This window comes from Anser brachyrhynchus, assembly GCF_964034855.1.
Source record: "Anser brachyrhynchus genome assembly, chromosome: 2".
NCBI lineage: Eukaryota > Metazoa > Chordata > Aves > Anseriformes > Anatidae > Anser > Anser brachyrhynchus.
Genome location: NC_137695.1, coordinates 45573728 through 45591634, shown reverse-complemented (window position 1 = coordinate 45591634; position 17907 = coordinate 45573728). Strand labels below are relative to the sequence as shown.

At 40.2% G+C, this 17907-nt stretch overlaps 1 long non-coding RNA gene across 2 annotated transcripts in view; it reads right to left on the bottom strand.

The window, feature by feature from the left end:
* The window catches only part of LOC308190412, a 30249-nt gene extending 12390 nt beyond the window's left edge, over positions 1-17859 (bottom strand). For both annotated transcript variants that reach the window (XR_013947164.1, XR_013947165.1), the window contains exons 1-3: positions 17180-17859; positions 15539-15730; positions 984-1161 (exon numbers count right to left, since the gene is read on the bottom strand). This is a non-coding gene — a long non-coding RNA (uncharacterized lncRNA). The remainder of the gene's footprint in view (positions 1-983; positions 1162-15538; positions 15731-17179) is intronic.
* Positions 17860-17907: the final 48 nt, after the last annotated feature.

The window sequence follows — 17907 nt, the reverse complement described above, 5'->3', positions numbered from 1 at the left end:
TATAGGTCATTTCTCATACTGTTTGTTTACTCTGTACTCAAAGACTTTCAGTGATAGACATTCCACAGCTTCCATGGAGCAATTCTAGTGATCTGCTGATGAGTAATCTATCAGTCAGAATATGGCCCCTGTGATGCATTAATATAGTAGTTTCTTAAGAAAATTAAAATAAGAAAATAAAAACCATGTGTTTTTAACACACGTTCTTTCATTCTTTTCTGGAAAAGTGTGTTCCTTTGCAGAGAGAAATTAACAAAGAATAATTAAAAACTAAATATAAAAGAATGAAATATTGAAAGTCATTAGTCCCTGAGACAATTTTAATTACCTTACTCAACACTGCCCTGAAAGGCTACAGAAATATTATGGTACTAGAAAGTTAAATCATCCAAGGACTAGCGTTATATGATACGATGACATTAGGAGATACTATGACTCAAGTTTTTACATTTGCAGATTCAGGATCTTTATTCACAAGATCTGAAAGGAGGTTTGACAGTGTTATTCTAGTCCCTATCTGTAGATATCAGAGAAAAATGACTGTTGCAGTTGCACAGCTGGCTAAGCCTGTTCAGAAAAGGCTTGGCATGGGAGTAGGAGTGATGCCGTACCTCAGGAGTTAGGTATCACATGCTCCTGTTACTAACACATGAAAACGTCAGCAAACTATTACAAAACCTGCCTTTGACTCTTAAGTAAGAGCCAATGTATCCCATCTGGTATGCCAGGCCTACATGAGGATATGCATGCTGCAGTTTAGGAGTTGCCAAGAAGTGCAAAGGAAGGTGTGGTACGTGGGAGGTAGGTGCTGTCAGTGAAAAAACAATTTGCTGTATGGTAATATTATTCCTTAGGAAAGCAGTAACAATGCAGTAAAAGCAGAATTAATGGTCATCTCTAAGATGCAACATTGTGACTAAAAAAAACAAATCTCTTCTCTAGAGAATACTCTCCAGAGAATACAGCTCATCTTGTCTGATTACCTGAGAGAGTCCATCACTCTGCTAAATTGTCGAAATCCGCTGTGAAGTTTCTTGGTTGCAGGTATCTGGGTTGGAATGTCCAGAGCCTGGGAAGAGGTACGATCAGTGGAGATTCCTCATTCCGGAATTCAATTTTCTTTTCCATCCACCACAGTCCTGGTGCTTTGACTGAAGCAGGCTGTGAAAAATAGATTATATCAGTATAGTTTCAAAATGCATTTGCTTGTTGTGTGCACACGAATATGAATTAATAATACTTTAAAACACTTCAGTGCTAGTGGAATCTAGCACAAGTGGAAGCAAATATTGGACACAGATTCTCTGCAGGAAGGTAAGGACGAACCGTTTCCCTTCTTTATATATCAAAAAGCAAGATAATTTTCTGTCAGTTTAGCTCACTGGACATGAGATGAAAGATAATCAAATAGCTAGAATTAAGTATGGCTAGGAGACAAATTATTAGATACAAAAAGTATTTTTTCAGACAATCCTCTGAAACACCTTTCAATGCAAGTCTTGTGACGTTGAACCAAAGTTTTATCTTCTTGCTTTGTTTGTGGAGGTCAATTAATAAAAAAAAATCCTTCTTAAGCAAATAGACTAATATCCCCAGATGCTGGTTATATTGAAAATTTCCTCAAGCATCAGGCTATTTTGTTATCTGAATTTTTTCTATGGTCACCTTCTAAATACAGGTGAACAAGCATATGGTACAATACAGATGTCTGCTTGTTATTTTACCCAGCAACTCCAGAAACAAGCACTAAATTTGAAGGAATACTATAGCACAATTATCTAAGTTATAGATAAAATGAAAATAATTTCTACTTCCAAGACCATGCAGCTGCTAATGACCATTTTAAATTATTCCTTACTCCTCATGAGAAATGTCTGGCCTACAGAATTATCATATTAGCCTTGACACTGGGGGCTAATTAGAAATTAAGTGTAACAGCTCAAAAAGGAAAAGACCTTCTTCCAACATTAATTCTTACAAGGATCGTTTGAAGAATTTCTACAGCAAACCTATCTTGTGCACAGTGCTCAGAGGAAGCAAAAGAAACACCAACACTGTACATAATTTTCACCCAGTGAGAGAGCCAAGCGCTTGGAGAAGCAAGATTCTGCCAAACCTCAGCCTGCAACGGACACACATCTTTTTTAGCAAAACAGGGGTATGAAATAGCAGTGCCCAGGAACCAGGACCATTTTGCTGACTTAGCTGTGAAAAGCAAGCTATCCTGCTCCAGAAGATGCTGATGTGGAAACACTTCCCTGCCCACAACTCTGAAGAGCAACTACACATTCCTTTTCTTAACTATTGCTCAGATTACTTTTTTTTTTGTCATGATTACGATATTTCTACACAGTCATCCAGGGAAACAATCTCACAGGCAAGGGCTGAATTTCTGATGTAACACAGAAGCAGAAATGACCGGCATCGTGTAGAATGCATCAGACTTCCTCCATACATCATAAAGAAAGGGGAAAACATTTTTTTTCCTTTGTACACAATAAATACTTGAAGATTTTCAAATAGATTATTTTTCTATCAGAAATTTTACAAGTTTCATATCTTCTCTTGAATGACAATTTGCCTTCCAAATACATCGGTATCCTACAGTAATTTTCAGTCTTATGTAGACTTCATATCCTTGGAAAATATCTACCTAAAATCAAAGTAACTATTCAGAGCAATGTCATGAAATCCAAACTGTGTGTGAATATAAACAACCACTGGTATAGTACAAACCTTTTATCCAGGATATTCTTAACCAGGACATCTCCCCGGATGCTAGTTTAGCACAATTATACTTAATGATAGTGAAACTACTTAGCAGGGATGTATTCATTCAGTGACACAGGGAGATTAGTATTAGCAAGCTTTTAAATCAGCATGAAATGCCAAACTTCACTTCAATCACGAAAAGAGATTCCAGCAATAAGAAGGAAATAAATGCCAAAGAAAAATGAAATGCTGTGAGTAATCTCCTTACTGCAGAATTTTTTCTTTAGTGGGCACTTTATGCCATGGTGAGTCTTTTCAGAAGCATTTTTGCCTCTCCTTATCAGGATAGCTGTTTAATTGAGTTGGCTGTCTACCAGTTCAGAGCATTCTACTGAACTAATGTTCAGATTTCCTGAGCTTTACCTAAACAGATGTACAGATGTGGAATTCCTACAAGTCTTTCAATTAGAAAAACAAAGCTTATGCGCTGAAGAGTATAGGTTAGAGTAATGAAGAAGATATCTCGGGGGAGACCTTATAGTGGCCTTCCAGTACCTAAAGGGGACCTACAAGAAAACAGGAGAGGGATTCTTTGTCAGGGAGAGTAGTAATAGGACAAGGAATAATGGCTTTAAACAAAAAGAGGGAAGATTTAGTTTAGATATAGTGAATAAATTCTTTACTCTGAGGGTGGTGAGGCACTGGCACAGGCTGCCCAGAGAAGCTGTGGATGCCCCATCCCTGGAGGTGTTCAAGGCCAGGCTGGATGGGGCTTTGGGCAGCCTGGTCTGGTGGGAGGTGTCCCTGCCCATGGCAGGGGGTTGGAATGAGGTGATCTTCAAGGTCCCTTCCAACCCAAACCACTCTGTGATTTTAAGATTCTGTAACTCTATGTCCTGCAGATATATATTCCTTAGTGTACTTATTCTTCCAGATTACCATCTTTCCTTTTCAATTTTAAACCAGTTACAAATCACCATTGGAAGAAATCTATGTTTTGTTTACGTTAAGTGATTATATATGCATCAGCTGAATGTGAAAATTAAGGTAAAGAAAATAAGAAAAGAATTAAAGAATTAAAACATCAAAAAGAAGTCCAAATTAAACAAGTAAAAAGTGGCTAAATCATTTTTAAAAATGCCAACCAACTAGGTTGGCTATGTGTTTTTTTTGTTTTCTTTTTTACCAGCGATACAACACCAATCCAAATTACTGTAGAAATAAGGGCACAAACCCAATTTCCATTTATCCCTGCAGGTTATCTTCATGCTACAAAAATAGAAGAAGAGATGTCTACTGGAAGGAGAAAAAAAAGAAAAAGGAAGATGAATAAATTACTTTCAGAAAGGAATTAATGAACAGTTAATTAGCAACCTTACTTTCAGCAGCCCACATGTAATTTCAAGACCTAAAGCCAAACCTGGTTGTTCTGTGATTTCTGGGGTGTGCAAAAACAGGGTGGTCCTCATCATGAGGTCTGTGCCTGAACACAATCCCTTCCCTGCTGAGTTTTCCTCCCACTTTAGCAATCCTCTGTATTCCTCACTCCTCTGCTCTCAAAGCAGGGGGCTGTGCTGCTCACTCTGACCTGGATACACTTGGCCAGCCCAGAACAACACGTAACATAATGGAACTTAGTAGTAGGGCGTTTATGCAGAAAAATCATTACTAGTGAAGTTTCCAGTCTGTGAAGGTGTATTTCAGATAATGAAAAGGACTGGGAGAAAGAGGTACAGCATCATGATTTTGTTTTGTGCCTCTTGAACCTGAGAGTTTTCTTCTTTTATGGTAGATTTTTTGTTTGTCTTGTCTTGGCCACTAAGCCCTTCCATGGAGGATATGGAATTTCCTTCCTTTATTTTTCTTCCTTTTTGCATTTTTCTTCCTTTATTTCGCCATGGCTTTTTTAGGACCTGCATTTAGTAGCTGTATTGCTCCCGAGAAGAAATTTACAGCTCGGCACATCAGCTCCAGAAGCTGTAAGAGTATCAGAACTCCACTGATGAAAATTCTTTCCACTTTGATGAAAATCTTTCCACTGATGGAAATTTCTTACTTTCTAAAGTGCACAGCAAACAGTACACATTGCTTAAGTAAAAACACGAACTCCAGCCCTTTTTTCTTCCTTTCCTCCACATTTCCACACCACACCTAACCTCTCCCCCTCCTCCCCCCCTCAAGGACACACGGATCTGTCACTCACCTTCCCTACTAGCTTGTCTGCACCATCTTCCTTTCACTGCATCCTCACTGTCCTGCCACCCTTCCCCAACAACCCCTCCACAAACATTAATGTCTCTCTCTGGGAGGAAGCAAAAGTATCCCGCACACAGACTCTGGAGTAGAAGAAGCTGCAATCGGAAGCTTCTAAGCTTGATTTTTTTTTTTTTTAATATAACCCGTCCTTGCTGGTTTTGAGTGGCAAATGGAAATAAACTGAAAACAATACTGAAAACTTGGCCATACTCAACACGTATAATGTACTGACTTGCAACAGCTGTGTGTGTTACTCAACCTTTATTTCAGAATAGTTACATTATGCAAATGTCCCACAGAAGTAGAAAAGCAAGACTTTTCTCTCTAATACAAATTTATGGAAGCCTTCTGGTAAAATAAGAAGACGTATGAACAAAAGACCAGCATGGAATCTTAATATAAACTATTCAGGATCCCCTGAATATTTTCTTCAGCTCAGTTTCTGAAATCCCTGCCAAGCTGCTAATGATTTAGAAAATCTCGAATGATGAACAAAGTGCACGTTACTTCCAAAAAGTGAACTGTTATTTATATGAAGACCTAGCAAATAAATACAAGATGTCAACTCACTGGTATTTTTGCCCATACTGACAGGTTACTGACAGTATACGCCAGTTTTCTTCTTCGGTTTATTCTGGTTTGATTTCATTTGTAATTGATAACTGCATTTGTTTTTTAATATTTGCAATAAAATACTGTGAAAACAAAATTTGGGAGTATATACATGCAGTAAATCCAGTATCAACACTGACTGGCTGCCAGATTTGGAACTGATTCACTGATTAGTTTGAGAGTGATTAATTTAAATCTCTGATTTAAAAACACATTTATGAAAAGACAACTGACAGTATAAATAGCACTTCAGACTGATAGAACTGTTCCCTTTACGGACTCTGCTTTTGTAAAGTGCACAGGCAAGTTTTTGGTCAAGTACCTTATAAAATAAGGTGATGATGTTTGGATGACAAATTTTTCAGCTGTTTTTGCAATAAGAAATGATAATTGTTAACATGTTTGCTGAGGAAAGACTTGAATAAAATCCACTTTTTTTTTTTTTTTTTCAACTGAGAGGACCAGCAAGAGATGGACAAATAGGATAAAACAGATGTACTTTTGACATAACCACACTTGGAAGTTCAGCATACTGTATGTATATTACTTCTAGCCAGGACACAGCAAGCAAAATGGCATTTTGGGTTCAGATAATAAAAGAACTCCCTGTAGAGAACCCAGTGGTTTGCTTGTTTAAGTGTATCTTGACTAGAAGCTTCTCCCAGCACTGTAATGTCAGACTTGGCATTTACCCTCTCTGTACGCCTCTGTCCAAAACACATGGGAAACATGTAGTCCAGGTCCAGCCATGACCTCCTAGGTCAGTACGCTGTCCTGACTGCTTTGCAATTCTCCAGGAACAGGACAGGAGGGAGCCTACACAATGAACACACTAATAACCAAATGTCAGGACTATGCTGGAAAGAAGGGTTCTTGACACTGTGGCTTGTTTTGAAAGACATTATGAAGAAAAGAGGCCACAGCATTAAAAAATGCTTTTTTGCACAGATTAGGAAGAAAATAACCCTAGGAGATCAAATAATTTATTATTATTAGGACACAGCTGCATGCTTCCCCTTGAAAAGAATGAATACATATCCTCTTGTACCTTTGAACTCATCTAATTCTGGTTGTTTGCCATGGGATACTCTCTTCTGATCCTTCTAGGGCACTTCCTTTCTTAAAATGACAGCAGCATTTCAATAGATAAATAAGATACTGGAAGCTCTCATGTTTTAATTTATGTACATGTATAATCATATATATGATTATTATTTATTTGACCTTTTCATCTGTTTACCTCTGCTTGGACATGATAGAAGCTGCCAGTTTTTCATGGAAAATGAAACCACCAATTGCATAATATATTTTTTCTCTGTTCTCCACCTCCTTTCAAAAAGATTTGTAAGTGAAATTCAGCATGAATGTAACACTGTCCACTAAGACCCAACATAGTGTATTGCCCAGGCAAATCTCCCAGATGTTTGAAAGGTACACAGTTTGTAACTGTTCTCCTTGGTGAATTAATTTTGGTGAAGTGCCTTTGCAGCCCCTAGAAAATTTCATTCTATTATTTCTTATGGCCATATGCAACATGAATACCAGTACAAATTTGTTGCACTGTTCTGCCTTTCTAGGTAAGAAAAGAAAATTGCCTCTTTTTCCTATTCGATATTTCAGGCTGCCTATTAAAGTGAAAAATTGCTGTAAACATACTGTGTAGCAACCACCCATCACGATTTGGAAGAGATTTCATTGTTTTACAGAAGTCAGGCAACACAGAGCTGACCTAAAGCGATTAACACTGGCTTGGATTATGTTCAAATCAACAACTGAAGGGAGAAATCCCACAGACATCATTACTCCCTCCACAGCAGCTCCACCTTTCTTTGTAGTGAATTGATCCCTACTGAACCGGTATGTAGAATCAGAGGGAATGGCTTCTGGCCCTTTATTGCCTTCCACCGAGGGAAAAAATTGATCATAATGTTAATACTTGACTAGGAGGCACATACAATAGTCTAATTTTGCTGGGCTTATTCACTGTTCTTCAAAGACACAAAAAGTATGACTTCTTGTTCAGAAAGGAAGAAAGGAAAAAGGAAGAAGGAAGAAAAGAAGAAAGAGGACTGTGTTGCAAGAACTTTTTCTTCATCTTTTGAAATAAATTCAGCAATATGTCTTCATTTAAACTGTAAGGGAGCTGGCTTGGGTCCTGGAATAGACTCTGGTTCCTTTTAAGACAGGGAAATAGCTCCTAAATACATTGGTCTGCTTTTTGGAACTTATGAAGCAGAACACAAATCTAAGAGCTGGCAACATTTAATGGTAATGAGGCAATTCTTACATGAGAGAGTTCATTACAGGATCAGCTAACAATGTTTTCCAGCAGCTGGAAAATGGAATCTTCTGCAGGCTGGGAATGAAAAATCTGTCTTTAAAATTATATTCTGTATACCCCAATATACAATTAGTTTAAAATGGAAGCCTAGCAGAATTCATTCTGCTGCTTCTAATGCATTGTGTTTTTTACTGAAGGAAGAAAACATGTTTTCCTCATACAGTGCTGCTGTGCCAGCTGAGCTGCAGCACGTGACGGAAAATGAGACTTGCCTGTGCTTTGGTCCTCTGCAGGACAGGCAACCCTGCTCTTGTACTAGGCAAAAGCTGTCCTTGTGTTTAAAGAGCACAAGGACCAGGATTGTGCCTGGCTCTGGTGCAAAGAAGAGGCTTTTATTTTGCTTTCTGACTTGTGCTGGGCCCTCCTTGCCCTTGTAGACACCGTTCCATTTCCCTCTTCCTCTTGCATGACTGGCTCTGTGGCATTTCCATACAAAGGAACCTTTGTTATCTGGCATAATTCCCCAAGTGGTCCTTCATACTGTATTTTTGCCATCGGTTGGTTTCACAGCACAAGTATGGCCTGGGAGGAGCTGGAGGTCTCTTTCCAGCCTCGTAGCTGGAGCATGGTCCCCACCAGCTCACTTTCACTATTCGTTTCCTACTTAGATTTTGACCAACAGGAGTTGTGATATGTCGTTTTTCAAAGTCAACGTACTGGTCAGTCAGCGGATGCTACTACAATAGAAAATCTAGTTGCTTAGCCTCTCGCTTTGCATTTTTTTCTGGTGGTCTGCAGAGCGTGTACTGAGAGACTCTCTAAACGACTCAGGGCTGCACTACACAAACATCATCACCCCAGAACACGCAAGTCCCACAGGAAATATTTTCCCTCTAGGGTGCTCTCTGCCATTCTTCAAAGTATTTCTTTCCAAAGATGTTACGAGAACTATTTCACTTCTCTTGCTACCTGAACACTCTCTCCAAGTTTAAAAGAGACATAAATAAATCAAAAGCAACAGAACAACAGCAGAACAGATTAGCAGCCTGCACGGCCTTTTTAAAGGACGCAGAAGCCCAGAGGACACCTATAATTGAACCTCTCTGGAGGCACCAAGTCACTCAAAGACAGCTGTGCTTTCTCACCAGCTACTGAGCTGGCTCATACACTTGATGCTGGAGTTGAAAGGGACTGTGGAAACCTAGCACAACAGCTGATTTCCTGGTGAAGCTGAACACTCGGTTACCCAGACAGCTGAGGGAGCTTTGTCATCACTATTTCCCTCCTCTCCAGTTACGCCTTATGCAGGGCTCAGATTTGCTTTAGGAGTGAGGCCACAGAAAAAAAGTCAGGGAATTAGAAGGGGTGTGGGTGGAGAACAGAGGTGAATTGCAGCTGGCAGGGATTTTTAAAAGAAGGACCTCTGTAAGAAGGAGCTGTGCATACTTTCTTGTTGAGGCTTGCAAACATTATGTTAGCCCTGCTACCCAAGTCAAAAGATAAGCAAGCTGGGCGAGAACAGCACTATGAGTCAAAGCCAGCATACCCTTACTTTTTGTTTCAGAAAAATGAATTAGGAATTTCTAATGCTAGAGAGCTACATAAGTTAGACAATAAGCAATGTTTTCTTAAAACAGGTGGGTTGGGGGAGCAGAGGTCAAAGAAATTTGAAAAACCTTGGCTGGAAATAGTGTTGAGGAATCACAAAGTAAGATGTTAGACTGCTGAACCAAGATATTTTTTGCTTCAGCTGGAACATATTAAAAAAAAAAAAAGTGCTGGCAGGAAAAGCAGCAGGTATCCCAGCTGCAAAGGCCAAACAGAGAGCAAGAAACAGATTGCTGAAGGAAGATACTCAAGTAACTCAGCCAACTATTTATTATGATTTATAGCAAAGCTTGGCCCAAAGTCCCATACACTCTAAAATACACTAGATGAACAGTAAGAATATGAATGAAAATGCATCTGCAACTTCTGATTAATTTTATAGCAACTTAAAATTATCATTGTCATTTAAAAGAGTCACCAGCAATGGTTTGAATTTCAGAGACTAGTGAAGGAATGGACAGTAAGCTCTGAATGTGATATGAAATTAAAAAAGAAAAAAGAGAGAGAGAGAGAGAAAATCTCCTCCAATAAACCAATACCAGTATTTTTCTTGGTGACTGCACAAATGTACAGGTTTGTGGAAAGCTGCTGGCTGAATTTTAGCCTCTATCCACTTGAATTCAAACTAGCTGTTAGCAGCCATTTCTGTTCTGAAACCCAGTCTGTAGCTCTAAGAGACTATCATGTTTTCATGGCTCAGTGAGAGCAAAAAAAGAATTTCACTGCTGTTTGCAAATAGAGTGATATGGCTGAAAGTCTGGGTATGCTCTTCTATGCTGGAGAAGATCTAATTTAACACTCTTGGACCCAATTTTACCCTCATTATAGGCAACTGACAACTTCCCAGAGAATTCAGTGAGCAGAAATCAGATCTCTTACTGTGAGCTGACAGAAAAAGAATAAGCTGCTACATGTAAGAATGTGATTTACCCAGAATGTTAAAAAGAACAGAATTTCTAATAGATCTATAATATCAGGGATTCTTTAAGAATAGAGGAGGGGAGCATTGGGATGCATAAATGACAAAGCATCATTATGAAAAAAGCCAAGAGCTCAGAAACGTGACAAAATCTTTGGCGAACACCTTCAAAATAGTGGATGCATTAGAGGCATTTTTTTTTGAATCAGTGGAGAGAATAGAACAAATGAGAAAAGCCTAAAAATGGAGGAAGGCAAGCAGTAAAATAAAGTTCTCCAAAGATGAATATGCTATTATTGTTATCACTAGCTTAATTGCAACTGGATTTGATAGAGAGGATTCTTGCAAGCATTGTAGCACTCTGCCTTGCCCTTTCTTACTCTCTTGCTGCTCCCAGAAATGGCAGCTATGTTGCAATTCTTGAAGCACCTGCTCATAAGAGCAAAACCCACAAGGAAGCCTGGTGTGTTTCTTTTCGTGCCCTTTGTGTGCAAGGAGTGAAGCCTTGGTTAATTACTTGCCTCCAGCCACTCCTTAAAAGCTGAAGAGCTTTTCTTTGTATTTATATAGTTACAGTAGCCATGGCAGCTGCTCATTTATTAGTTGCAGCTTACATTAAAGCAGGCTGGGTAACTACATTGTGTGGAAGGTGAAGATGTGTGCAATTTTCTATGAAAAAAGCCAACAACGTGTTTACTGAGAGCAGGTAATGGAGATGCTAATGAAAAACAGAAACTGCCTTGTATTTTGCCATAAAGCAAGAATGACTAACGACCATGATATTGCACCTATGAACAAAATATATGCATCTGATATGTCTAACTATCCCAGGCACCCGAAAATAGATCATTCACTAGAGATGGGCCTAAATCCACAATTTTCATCTCAAACTTAAATAACTAGACCCTTAGGCATTGCACTCAGAGTGGGATTTAGTGCTAAACATAATGTCTGACTCCGGGAAAGCTCAAACTTGGCAAGGAAGGGTAAGAGTGGAGGAGAAAGGGCACTGTTTGATATCACAGTATAAACATGACTGCTTCTGTCTGTACCAGGACATTGTTATTAAGAGAACAAGATGAAATCATTTAAAGTGAACTAAACTCACTACCCAGGAACTTCTTCAGTACAGACTGTATGTCTACATCAGGAGATCACGAAGAGCAGCTATTCTGTTCTCACTCTTTTCTCATGGGGAAAAGCCCAATGTCACAGTGGTTGCTCTGACACATGGGTCTGGAGGCAGAAATTGTTATCCTCAGATATGGGACTGGCCTGAACTACTTTCATGTCCTCTTCTCTGACATTCCCATAACTAACAGCACTGGCCAAACAGGTGTTCCCAGCTCTGCATCACCTCTCCAGATGTTGCCATTCCAATTCTCCTGCCAGTTGTGCACTGGGCAGGCTGACGGCTTAACAACTGATTTGCCTGATTTGGCTTTCTCCAAACCATACCTGCTCTCAAAGAGCTCACATGCCTATCATCTCTCTTGCAAGGAAATCCTTTTAATTTGATCCAGATTTCACAGCAATCGGGACCCACTTGCTGTTCCTTGCTTGGAAATATGTTCATCTCCGTTCCTCTAAAATTCCAGCAAAGGATAATTTATTAAGCACATGCATTTACAACATAATATTCTGCCTTTTGTCAGCAGAAGACTGAACAGTCCCCTCTACCTTCTGGTAGAATTATTCCCTGCTGAGACAGAAACCTGTGGGCTATGGGAAGCCAAAGAGCTGGAAATGATGTGCTACATTTTTTATGAAAGGTCTCTGTTTTCCATAAATCTGTCTGTATAAACAGACTTCCAAAATGTGGTAGCTACTGTATTAGTCTTTCCCTAATTCTAATCACCGTACAAAATAAACAAATGAAGCTCTCAGCTTCCAGCAAAGCTGCACGAGCCCTGGAAATACTTAATATTTTAGACAGCACGTTTCTGGATGGGATCCCCTGAGCCATGGGGCATTTTGAAGCACTGGTGCTTCCAAGAGCAGCAAGGAAGAGGAAGCACTGCCACCCAGTGGCTAACGAGGACAACCCTCTGATGGAACTAATTCTCAGCCTCAGTGCTCTCAGACTGGTCGTACAAAGCTGGACAGATTGCTTAGGCAAAGTTTCATGTCTGATCCTGCAGGTTCAAATCATACTAGGCTTAACTCATTTAGCAAACCACTAATATTTTTAATGAAGATCAAGTTAAAGAGGTACTCACGAAGCAGTGCCAAAGCACAGTATTTTGGTTTTGTACCCAGAATTTCTAAGGCAGACTAAGTAGACATATTCTAAAAGAAGAATAATCATAAGGTATTTGGCTGATTTGAGGGCTGACTTAGGCCAAGAAAAGATTGTCATTAACTGATTTGTGGCCAATACAAAAGAGCCATTTCTGAGTCTCAGGAGAAGGAATCAAATTTGGGTTGGGGGAAATTAGATAGTTTATTCCTTGATATTAAAGAGTTATTGAATTCACACTTAGAACTAAAAGGCGCTGAAATTTCTCCCCCTGAATTTCCATATTTTCGTGAAACAAAAAGCACAACGTTCTTCTTGCTCTACCCTCAGCTCCAAGGGCGCTGCTGGTAAGAACTATCACCAGCTTACAGGTATGTTTAGGGTATAATAAAGTTTGGTTTTACAACGTCTTGCTTTGTCATTTTAATTCTCAAAGTTAAAAGTCCTGCAGACGTGGAAGAAAATGTAAGCTAGTACAATTTAACTTATTGCATGGCATGTAGAGATTTGTATCAGAAATACTAAACTTGGTCTGAATGAATCATTAACAGAAAAATATATAAGAAAGCACCAGAAGAAACATCAGAGCAAGACTTAGAAGAATGGTGGGCACTGACAACCAACAGTGCCAACAGTAACAATACAAATGTTGAGGAATGGGCTGTCCACAGCAGGACCAGAAAGGCAGCGCTCTGGTAAGAGAAAGGCAAGAAGACTGCAGCACACTGCATGTGCAGTCCTCTTCCTTGTTAACCTGACAAGAGAATGGGCTGTACTTGAAGCAAGGAAGCATATGCAAGGGGCACCAACACTTACTGAGGATGCAGTAAGTAATATTTTGGTGAAAAAGGATAACCGCTTGAATCCTGCAGGGTCTACATGAGCTACATCCACAAAACAGGTCATCATTTCCAAACAAGAGGAACTGCAGAGATGCAAGGAGGACTTGATATCCAGTACCAATGTTCTCTGTATTGCACATAAGGGACCCTCGTTGGATTACTTGGACACACACCTTGATGTTTCTAAGTACACGGTGTGGGAATGCAAGGGAGTGACATTAGAACAGCATTTGTAAGTGACTGAAATCAACGTTGTATAAAATGAATATCGCTTTCCCTTTCCATATGGTCTCCCTGAGTTTTGCGAAATTAATTCTGTATATGCTGTTTTGACAGAAGCTCCAGGACCAAGCGATTCTCATTCAAAAACAATTACCATATGACTACAGAACAAATCTGTTCATGCTTCATAGTCTGAAGACTAAATTTCAGGCAATTCTACTTCAGGTGCTTGTAAAGTAAGTACTCTATAAAGGTTTTCTCAGCTCAGCCTCTCTCCCATTTGAGTCCCTGTGATCACTGCCATATCACATGCAGTGAAGTAGTGCTAAATCAGCAAGACAGACTGTCAGAAGATTTGATAGAGGAGAGCTGTGCTGCAGAAGGTTTTAAAATGTTTACACTTACTAATCAGGGGCAAGATGCATAAATCTTGAAAAAAATCCTTAATTAATACTGAGAAAAATGCCATTCAGATAAAGTCAACTGATATATTAATAAACCTCTTAAAAGGCCAAAAAAATCCAAAACACTGACATAAAGAACCATTTCAATGAAATTCTCCCAAGCCCTTTTCAGCAAAACACATGAATTTGAGTTTCAAAAGCCTTGTTCTTACTCCAGGATGCTTTAGAGGGGAGATTCATTAAACCTATCTTTTTCTTCCAAAGCAGTTTTGGTTTCACACAGTGTAAATAACACTATAAGCCCTGGAATTAGTGAAATGTGGTTTTCTGCAGAGTTGTGTCTCCTGGTTGATCAACTCTGGTGTCCAACAAGAACTCACACTTCCTTGAAGTTCTTCCCACTGCTGAAACCCAGAAGAGATCCACTTCCCCTGGGGTTTCTGCCATCAAAAACCTGGGAAGTCATAGCACAGCTCCTGCTCCAGACAGGACACCTACAGAGTTTTTTCCTTTCCCCTCTTTTCCATTTTGAGAAATTTGGTGATTTTTAGCAACTGCATCTTTCTGTTAAATTTGCTAGAAATTGGCTAGCTTAAAAGCTAGAAAGGACACATACACAAACACACAAAAGCACAAACATAAACAATCTGGCTGAGCATAACTTACTTGAGCCTTTTATCTATCTATCTAAAGTAAGATAATAAGACTTTAAGCTTGCCAAACAACAGCCTCTATCTATCTACCTACCTACCTATCTACATATCTATTTTAGTATATTTTCCTTTATTACCTAGTCTTGCATCCAACACTTTTCTTGGTTTACAGACAATTGTTTCTGTTATAGACAACCTGTTATTTAAAAAAAAAAAAAAAAGCATCTTGGCCCTTTCCCACTCATTTCTAATTATGGAGTAAATCCTTGGTACCGGATCAGGAGTGTTAGAAGTCCACAGGACACAACGTTGAGAACAATGAGTTTCCAGGCTATTTCTAATCCCCATCCATGATTTAAATGAGATTACTGATACCACAGTGGTTTTGCTTTTCTGCATCAATGCTCAACTCCATAGAAGCAGCAGAGTTGTGGTATTTTCAAGTCAAAAAAAATGCTTTTCAGAAAGGCAAAACAGTCTGCAAAGGTACCCATGGATGTATGCTTTAAAAGGAAATCTGATTTGGGTGATGGGGGAAAACACAGTAATGTATTTGGCAGCTTATTTCATTTTCTTTAACCTCTTATGAGATTTCCATCTTGTGCTAGTGCTGGCTTGAGAAGTCACTCTAGTCCAGTACTACTGTGTCCGCAGAGAAGCATATATCTTAGCTAGGAGACAGTAACTAAGAGCTTCACTGCTTGACTGGGAGCAAAGTCTGCTTACAGGAGTTACAAAAAGCCTCAGTATCAAAAAGCCCTACCCTCTTACTTTTGAAAAGTGAACTTACCTCCTATGGGCAAAGGAGAGAATGCAGCTAGGCAGCAGGGGCTGACAGATGCTCCTCTCCTGTTGTCTGGAGCTCAGCTATGCTGTCTCTGGCATCCCTTCAAAACGGTACTCAGTCATGGGGAAGTACAAGCACTCACGCACTCGGTTTTGGGAGGTGTAGGCTGGTAGGTTGTTAGGAGTAACACGTTTCCTGTTCATAGAGAGTGAGAGGCATGTCAACAGGGTGGGCTGGCTCACTTCTGACTAAACCCTGACAGTTTCAAATCCTGAATAGGGGCTGCTGTAGCTGGAGTGACAGTTTCATAATTTGAGCAGGAAGTAAGAGCATGAACACAGGTTCTGGTCTTCATCAAACACACAGCTAGCAAATACTTAAAGTAGCTTCCATGACATTTATATTCACTAAACTTGTACATTCGATTCCTTGAAATAGATTCCATACATCTTATTCAACTAAGAAAACCTTTCTGCTTTAAATCCAATAGCATTCCCAGAGAGAGCAAACCTGCAAACTTTTTTTTGGTTTTGTTTTCCAAAAAGCCAACGGAGATTTTCTGATTATCCAGTTACTAACTTTTAAGAAAACGTCCAACTTGCCAGTAGCCTGAAAAAGAGACTTTCAATGGCCACTTGGTTTTCTCCCCATACAGCTGTCCCCAGCCATGTTATGCCCTGAAAGGAAGGAATAAAGTGCAAGGGGACTAGGGGTGATCAGAAAGGAGCATCTGGCACCTGCAGGCTTTTTCATCATCAGAAAGGGAACTCAGGAGTCCTAACATCACTGTCATTTCTCTACCTGCTCTGACCAGAGCTAAATAGCAGTGGTCAGGAGTGTTAGTGTTACAGCACAGGGCTGACCTGCTAAGCCTCAATCAGAGCAGAAAATTGACTCCATTTCTCTACTCAGACAGATCCGCTTTGGCAGCACCTCATCCAAACCCTGCCCGCTTCCAGGCAAAGGGACTGTGAGTTGAACAGTTATGTCCTGTTCGTGGTTCTCAAGGGGCAAAAAGGGCACACTGGCAAGTCACAACTCTAGAAGAAACCATGGCTAGGCGACAATCTGATGGCTACAGGTTTTGTATTTCTCACTCTCCTAACCCGAGTCCTAGCTCTACCATAACCCGAAGCCTGGGCTGAGATGTCTGCCCTGGGACATGCTGAGCCTCCAGGTGCAGACTGTTGGTGGAAGAGTCCTCCCAGCAGGAAGCCCTCACTGCCACAACATGATCCGCTTTGGAGACAACCCGATTAAGTGACCTCACACATGGCTGCTGAAATTGCTTATTTGTGTAAGTTTCCATCATACTCGCACACATGTAGGGGACCCAAATGTCGCTTCTCTTGTAATGTGAGAGTTACAGATGGCAATGAAACAACATGGGAAATGCAAAAAATAAAGGAAAGCAGGAAAAGACTCTGCCCTGGGCTTCTGCTTGCTCTCAAGCATTTTCAGATCGAGAATGAGAAAGATGCCCTTTTCGTTTCATTCTGGGTTCGCTATGGAAGGCGTTTTTCTGCTATCTCAGGTACATGGTTCCAGGACAGACCCAGTAGTGAAGTCATCTGAAAAGTTCCTCGCGGGCATCCAATGCTGAACACAGGGAGAAAGAAACACAGCAGCCACTCGACACTTCACCTGGCCAAAAAGACATCCTGGCTGCACCTCAAGCTGGTTCTACCGACGCAGCTGGTCTCCTGCAGCACCTCCTGATCCAGTTTACACCGCCTCAGTACCAAACTCACTGAAGCAGATATGCTGTACCTCCCCACACTGCTGCAGCTTCTTGACATCGAAAAACGCAGACAAAAATAACACGAAAACTGCCTGAACACTTCACTCTTGCTGCTGTCATATCCTCTTCCCATAACAAAGCAGCAGCCAAAAATAGACGCCTTTTAAGGGATTACAAGTAGCAAAAAAGTTCACCAGAAGAAAACTAGCCCAGATCACTTTCAAGGCCAAAATTATGTCACTGAGTTAGTTATTAGTCCAAAACTCTTCCCTTTACAAGTCACGGGGGACAGCCCAGCAGCCTTATGGAAAACATCGCCAGCAGGCAGCCAGTCTGACGGCAGCCAGGCCTGGCCTCATCCCTCACAGAGGGGAGAACAAGTAAAGCTGATTTTTGGACTATGAAAGTCGTTCTCCTACTGTGCATAAGCTCATTCAAACAAGGGAGTAGAACCACACAATGGCTCTGGGTAAATTCACCAGCAAAAAGATGCAAGGAGGAAAAATGAAAAATGTCTTCGCGTATTAATTAAAATGAAATTGAGCGGGGGGGGGGGGGGTAAAGAAAACAAGAAATAAGGGCGCAATTAAGGTCCAAGGTATTTAAGTGCTTTCACAGACACTCGTATTGT